Below are 8,502 nucleotides of genomic sequence, written 5' to 3'. Positions count from 1 at the left end.
AGGTGGGTACCTTTTCATTACCTTATATCTTTCCACACTTTTTACTTTCTGACTAGGATATTCGTTTGCATGGGACACTGCAACTCCTATTTTTATCATTAAATTTTTCAAGATAAAGTATCACATTTATTATAATATTTATGTAGTTCTTAACAATATGACATATATACAACTGTTATTAAAGGCCAGGGCCCAACTGCAGAACAGACGATCAATTGCTCATATGCAAGTTCAAGGTGAAGCAGAAGAAAATTAAAACAACTCCACAAGTGCCAAAGGAAGACCTTGAGTATATCCCACCTAAATTTAGAGACCAACTCCCGAATAGATTTGAAGCATTGAACACTAATGACGGAAGACCAGACTAGGTACGGGATAACATCAAGGACAACATACATGACAAAAGCAAAATGTCACTAAAAAGACAGAAAAGAAAAAAACAAAAAAGAATGTCAGAAGAGACTCTGAAATTTGCTCTTGAACACAGAATAGCTAAAAAAAATAGAATAGCTAAAATGAACAGAAGAAATGGTATCATTGCTCATGTCAGATGGACACTAGCCGAAAGCAGAGAATACCAGAAAGATGTTTATCTGTGTTTTATTGACTATGCAAAGGCATTCGACTGTGTGGATCATAACCGATTATGGACAATATTATGAACAACGTTGAGAAGAGTGGGAATTCCAGAACACTTAATTGTGCTCATGAGGAACCTGCATGTAGATCAAAAAGCAGTCGTTCGAGCAGAACAAGGGGATACTGAGTGGTTTAAAGTCAGGAAAGGTGTTTGTCAGGGTTGTATCCTTTCACCATATTTATTCAATCCGTATGCTGAGCAAATAATCTTAGAAGCTGGACGATATGAAGAAGAATGTGGCATCAGGACTGGAGGAAGACTCATTAACAATCTGTGATATGCAGATGACACAATCTTGCTTGCTGAAAGTGAAGAGGACTTGAAGCACTTACTGATGAAGATCAAAAACCACAGCCTTCAGTATGGATTACACCTCAACATAAAGAAAACAAAAAATCCTCACAACTAGACCAACATGCAACCTCAAGATAAATGGAGAAAAGATTGAGGTTGCCAAGGATGTCATTTTACTTGAATCCACAATCAATACCCGTGGAAGCAGCAGTCAAGAAATCAAAAGATGAATTGCATTGGGCAAATCTGCTGCAAAAGACCTCTTTAAAGTTTTAAAAAACAAAGATCTCACCTTGATGATTCAGGTTCACCACACCCAAGCCATGACATTTTCAATCATCTCATATGCATGAGAAAGCTGGACAATGAATAAGGAAGACCTAAGAAGAACTGACGCCTTTGAATTGTGGTGTTGGTGAAGAATATTGAATATACCATAGGCTACCAAAAGAACGAACAAATCTGTCTTCGAAGAAGTACAACCAGAATCCTCCTTAGAGGCAAGGATGGTGAGACTACATCTCACATACTTTGATCATATTATCAAGAGTGACCAGTCCCTGGAGAAAGACATCATGCTTGGTAAAGTAGACCAAAAAACCAAACGTCAAGTCAATTCTGACTCACAGAGTGTCAGTGAAAAAGAGGAAGACCCTCAAAGACATGGATTGACACAGTGGCTGCAACACTGGGCTGAAATGTAACAAGGATTGTGAGGATGGTTCAGAACCGGGCAGTGTTTCTTTCTGTTGTACACAGGGTCGCTATGAGTCGGAACCAACTCGACAGCACCTAACAACAGCAAAAATCAATACCATTGAATATGCTTCATTTTATTGAAAATTCTGGTTTAATTCAAAACAGTATAGTTATTCTGATGTCTATGTCTAAATTCATTTTATAAAATTACTTAGTTTTAATGACAGTCACAGATATGAAAAATTTCAAAATATATTGACCCAAATGGAATACATACTTTATTGTGTTCATTGTGTTAATTCATGACACTCACTTTATATCATATTCATCAGTTATGCAAAGTTTTGTATGGAATAGCTAAAATTAAGCTCATAAATTACTATCTTCCTTGATGCCAATACATTGTTCTTTGAGAACTAATCAAAATGTGTTACATTTTAGTGTTAATAAATAGGTTTAAATTCCCCTAAAATTTTCCATATGAAAAAATTAAAAAGATTAGAAAATTCATTTACTGAGTTTTTTTCTAAAGGTTTTCATTATAGAGTTTTGCGTGTGTTTCTGTGTGTGTGAACGATTAATATATTTTTGATGCTTTTGATTTATTTTATTCTGATGTTTTCCTAATCATTGTGTGATTTACAGAGAAGTGCAAACAGGCAGAAGAAAGTAATACAAGTTTCTTCACTTTACGTATAAGATACAGAAACTGAAGAGTCAGTTCTTCACGAAGTTTAACATCAGTGATTTTTCCATCTTCCTGGCTTCTCACAAATTTTCTGGAGACCTTGGCCTCACCTCGCATACTCGTCAGGTGTACATGACTGGAAACTACTCCAAATCATCCTTGCATGTTTATTGCATGTTAACTTAAACTTGGGTGAATTAAGTCTAATTTCCTGGAAGCCCTTAGCAGGCTGAGGTGTCATACCTTATCAAAGTTTCTTAAAGCTGACGTAAACTTTTCTAATCATCTGTTTTCAAAGGTTAAGAGCTAAAACTGCTCACCAAAAGGTCAGCAGTTCGAATCCACAAGCCACTCTTTGGAAACCCTATGGGGAATTTCTACTCTGTCCTATAGGGCTGCTATGAGTCAGAACCGACTCGATGGCAATGGGTTTTTGTTTGCAAAATAGTCTCTCTTCACACAAAATTCTCTTTGAAAAACAGTAACATTTATATTAAAAGAAAAGTGTATGCCTATATTCTTTCAAAATTATCTGCTTTATGATATATTTCTGACTTTTCCTTTCATCCCTAAAAAGCCAACCAATTTAGAACAAGTGTTTTTGTAAAATGTGAAACTTATATTTAAGTTTGTCAAATCCTTTGAATACACTGTGATGATGCCTTTCAGCACTTTGTGCACGTTGCTGCAATCACTAGGCTATGAATAATTCAGTGAACAAATTTCACAAATACTCCATATATAGTCTCTAGTACTCATTCTGTGACTCTATTCTAGAACCTATTTGTTTTTTCAAGTTAAAATAACCACTTCATTAATGGTTATCCATACATAGTTTTTACACAAGATTTGGTGGTATTCATTAACGAAGACTTTGAATGTATTATTCTCCAGTCCACTTTCCTCTTATAGATCATAAAAAAGGCTATTATTAGAATATTTTGTAATTGAAAGTGAACCCGGAAAATATTGTGAAATGAGATAGGCTAGTAATATCTGAACACACTGCAACTGAATAACAAATCTTTCATACTGTAATTTACCCTAACCTCTGGTTCCTCAAATTCTTTGCAGTGTTTCCTATGCATCTTCAAGTAACATTTTCTGACAAACAAATGCAGTAGTTTGTACCTGTATTGCTTTCTATTTTCAGCCATTTTGACATTGAGAAGAGCAAGTATTTTCATAATGTCAGGTAAGTTTTTTTATTTTTTTCTGACTTCTCAATTAAGTAAAAAATTTTAAAAAGAACATATTCACAATTTTTATCATTAAATTTACTGAGACTTCTTAGGTGCTTAACTGAGCATTACATAGATTGAAACTGAAAAAGAAAGTGGGTATTTATTTATTTTCGATGTTTGGAGTGCGTAATTTAAACTTAACAATCCTAATCATTTGACATTATCATTAGTTACTATTTCAAGTTATTGAGTCATTGTTATACTACTCTCTTTGACTGAGCCTAATTCTTTTTGGAGAGTCGTTTGTACAAGTGGCCACCTAGATCAAGTCACTCAGGATAGTTCACTTGGAGCATGCGGGGAGGGTGCCTCGGGCCAGCAGACTTTAAGGTAGACCCATGATTTGGCTTTCTCTATTCATGACTTTGAAGATTTGTGCCTTACTTCTAGGCAGTGGAATATGGCAAAGGTGATGTGATGTACTTAATTATGTGTATGTGGTTATGTAAATGTATATGCTTTCTCTCACTGTCTGCTGTGAAGAAGCTGCCATGACTCCTATAACCACAAAGAACAAAATGCTGTCAACAAAGTGTGTGTGGAAAGGAAATCCTTCCCTAGTCCAACCACCAGATGAGACCTTAGCCCTAGATGATACCTTGATTGCATCCTGGTGAGACACTAAGCAGAGGATCCAGCTAAGTCATGCCTATACTTCTGACCCACAGAAATGCGGAGAAAATAAAATTGTGTTTTATAATTTATAATCAATTAGTTTTGGAAATTTGTTACTCAACAATAGATAAGTAATACAGAGCCTCTGCCTTTCCCCATTTGTGGTTTTCTCCATTCAGTGACAGCAAATTTTGGAACAGTTGGGCCAATATAGATAGACAACACTTATTTTTAAACAAACAAAAAACTCTCAAAATTTTTGTTTTTCTGCTTTTAATGTCCTTCTTTCTTCTCTTGTCTTTATTATTTCCTGTCTTATGCTTGCTTTGGGTTTTCTTTACTCTTTTCTTCTTAGCTTCTTGAGGCTTAGATTACTGATGTGAGACTTTTCCCCGTTTGTGGTTTTCTCCATTCAGTGACAGCAACTTTTGGAACAGTTGGGCCAATAGAGATAGACAACACTTATTTCAAAACAAACACAAAAATTATCAAAAAACTGTTTTTCTGTTTCAATGTCATTTATTCCTTCTCGTCTTTATTATTTCCTATCTTCTGCTTGCTTTGGATTTGCATTATTCTTTTCTTTCTAGGTTTTTGAGGCTTAAATTATTGATTTGAGACTTTTGTAATATATGCATTTAGTGCTATAAATTTCTTATCACTAACTTAGTTGTGTTCCACAAATTTTGAGATATTGTATTTTCATTTTTCTCTATTCAATATATATATATTTTTAATTTCTCTGAGCTTTCTCTTACAGTCATGGCTCATTTACAAATGTGTTACTAAATTTCCAAGTGTGTAGGTATTTTCCTGTTTTCTTTCTATTATTGATTTCTAAACTAATTCTGTTGTGTTTGGATTGGAGAACACACTCGGTATGTTTTTACTTTTAGGTTTTAGGTTTGTCTTATGGCCCAGGATATGGTCTATCTTGGTATATGTTCCATGGGCACTTGAAAAGAATTTATATTCTGCTGTTGTTGGGTGGAATGTCCTGTTGGATGATGGTAAAATTGAGTTCAAATATACCCTTGCTAATTTTCTAATTATTCTATCAATTTTTGAGAGAGAGATATTTAAAGTGTGGATTTATCTGTTTTTCATTTCACCTTTATTAGTTTTTGCTTCACGTATTTTGCAGTTCTGTTGTTCGGTGCACACAAATGTCGCATTGCTATGTCCTCTTGGTAGACTGACCTTATATATAATCTCTCTCTTTGCCTCTGGAAAATTTATTTTCTCCAAAGTCTACTTTATCTGATTTTTAAATAGCAAATCTTACTTGTTTTTGATTAATGTTTGCAAGATATACCTTTTTTATTCTTTTTACTTTCAACCTGCCTATGTTGTTATATTTAAAGTGAGTTTCTTGTAGATGGCATATAGGTGAGTCATGTTTTTTAAGCCACTCTATCAATCTGTCTTAATTTGTGTATTTATACTATTTAAATTTAATGTAATTATTGATATGTTAGGAGTTATCTGTCGTCTTATTTTTTATCTTTTTTTCTCTGATTTTCATTTCACTTTTTTCTTTTTCCTGCCCCCTATTTGTTGCTGTAGAAAATACAATACATATACAAAACATCACAGTCTACAGGTGTCATCATTTTACCAATTTGAGTGAAGAATAGAAACTTTATCTACTTTACATTGCTTTACTTTCTCTTATTTATGATATTGCTTTAAATATTTCCTCTCTATATATCCATTTATAACCACATCAGAGAGTGTTAGAATTTTTGCTTCAATTGTCTCTATTGTTCAGATTCGATATTTCTATTATTTTATCTTCTATTTCATTAATTCTTTCCTTTGACCCCTCCATTCTGCTATTGATTCTATGCATTGAGATTTTTATTTCAATGGTTGTATTTTTCAGTCCTAAAATTTCTATCTGGTTATTGTTTACATCCCCTATTTTTGCTGAGACATTCTACTTCTTTGTTGATGATTTTTATTTTTTCATTTAAGTGTGTTCATAATTGCTTATTGGAGAATTTTTATCATGGTTACTTTAAAATCTTTGTAAGATAATTTCAGTACTCTGTCATCTTAGTGTTGGCATCTTTCTTTTGGCAGTCAATTTTTTTTATTGTAATTTAGATGAAGGTTTACAGAACAATTAGTTTCTCATTAAACAGTCATTATACATATTGTTTTATGCCATTAGTTAACAACCCCATGACATGTGAACACTCTCCATTCTCGACCTTGGAGAACTTTTTTTTTTTGGTGAAAACATACATAGCCAAAGCTACACCATTTCAAAAGTTTCTACATGTACACTGATTACATTCTTCCAGTTGTGCTGCTATTCTCACTGTCCTTTTCCAAATTCCCCATTTGATGGACTTTGGGATTTGTTGGAGATCAAGATCAAGAGACTGTAGGTGGATGGATTTACATCTGGGTTCTCAATTTTGTTCCATTGGTCAACGTATCTGTCGTTCTACCAGTATCAGGCTGTTTTGACTACCGTAGCTGTATAGTAGGTTCTGAGGTCAGGTAGTGAGAGTCCTCCTAATTTATTCTTCTACTTCAATAGAGCTTTACTTATGTGGGGCTTCTTCCCTTTCTATATAAAGTTAATGATTAGTTTTTCCATCTTGTTGAAGAATGTTGTTGATATTTGGATCGTGATTGCATTGTATTTGTAAATTGCTTTGCGTACAATTGTCATTTTCACTACGTTGAGTCTACCTATCCATGAGCATGGGATGTTTTTCCATTTATGTAGATTGCTTTGGGTTTTTTGCAGTAGTGTTTTGTAGTTTTCTTTGTTTAGGTCTTTTACATCCCTGGTTAGATTTATTCCTAAGTATTTTATATTTTTAGGGGCTATTGTAAATGATATTGCTTTCCTGATTACGTTTTCATCGTTCACTTTATTGGTGTATAGGAATCCAACTGATTTTTGTATGTTTATCTTGTATCCTGATACACTACTGAATCTTTCTGTTAGTTCCAGTAGGTTTCTCATTGAGACTATAGTGTTTCTATGTATAGTATCATATCATCTGCAAAAAGGGACAGTTTAGCTTCTTCATTACCAATTTGGATGCCCTTTATTTCTTTTTCTTGCCTTATTGCTCTAGCTAGAACTTCCAGCACAATGTTAAATAGGAGTGATGATAAAGGGCATCCTTGTCTTGTTCCTGTTTTCAAGGGGAATGTTTTCAGCCTCTCTCCATTAAGAATGATGTTGGTCTTCGGTTTTGCATAGATGCTCTTTATTATGTTGAGAAATTTCCCTTCTATACCTATTTTATTGAGAGTTTTTATTAGGAATGGGTTTTGGACTTTGTCAAATGCCATTTTTGCATCAATTGAGATGATCATGTGATTCTTTTCTTTCCTTTTATTTATGTGGTTGATTACTTTGATTGATTTTCTAATGTTGAACCATCCTTGCATACCTGGTATGAATCCTACTTGGTCGTGGTATATTATTATTTGATATGATGCTGAATTCTATTGGCTAGAATTTTGTTGAGAATTTTTGCATCTATATTCATAAGAGATATTGGTCTGTAATTTTCTTTTTTTGTGGCATCTTTGCCTGGTTATGGTATCTGGGTTATGCTGCCTTCATAAAATGAATTTGGAAGTAGCCCTTCCTTTTACATATTCTGAAATAGTTATAGTACTGGTATAAGCTCCTCTCTGAATGTTTGGTAGAATTCTCTGGTGAAGCCATCTGGGTCAGACATTTTTTTGTTGGGACTTTTTTTTTTATTACCGTTTCGGTCTCTTCTCTTGTTATGGGTCAGTTCAGATTTTCAACAACACTTTTTGTTAGTTTGGGTGGGTAGTGTGTTTCTAGAAATTTATCCATTTTTCTAGGTTTTCAAATTTCTTGGTGTATAGTTTTTCATAATACTCTGTTATAATCCTTTTTATTTCAGTGGGGTCTGTTGTAATATCACCCATTTCATGTCTTATTTGGGTTATTTGCGTCCTCTCCTGTTTTTCTTTTGTCAGTCTGGCCAGTGGTTTGCTGATTTTGTTGATCTTTTCAAAGAACCAACTTTTGGTTTTCTCGATTTTTTTCTATTGTTTTTCTATTCTCTATTTCATTTATTTCTGCTCTGATCTTTATTATTTCCTTTCTTCTAGTGGCTGTGGGCTCTTTTTTGCTATTCTCTTTCTATTTGATTGTAGTTATGTAGTTAATGTTTTGATTTTGTCCTTTTCTTCTTTTTTGATGTGTGCATCTATTGCTATAAATTGTCCCTGAGGACTGCCTTTGCTGTGTCCCAAAGGTTTTGGTATGATGTGTTTTCATTCTCATTTGATTCTAGGAATTTTTTGATTCC

This window comes from Trichechus manatus, unplaced genomic scaffold (genome assembly GCF_000243295.1).
Source record: "Trichechus manatus latirostris isolate Lorelei unplaced genomic scaffold, TriManLat1.0 scaffold00171, whole genome shotgun sequence".
Classification (NCBI taxonomy): domain Eukaryota; kingdom Metazoa; phylum Chordata; class Mammalia; order Sirenia; family Trichechidae; genus Trichechus; species Trichechus manatus.
Note: the sequence above shows the minus strand (reverse complement) of the source record.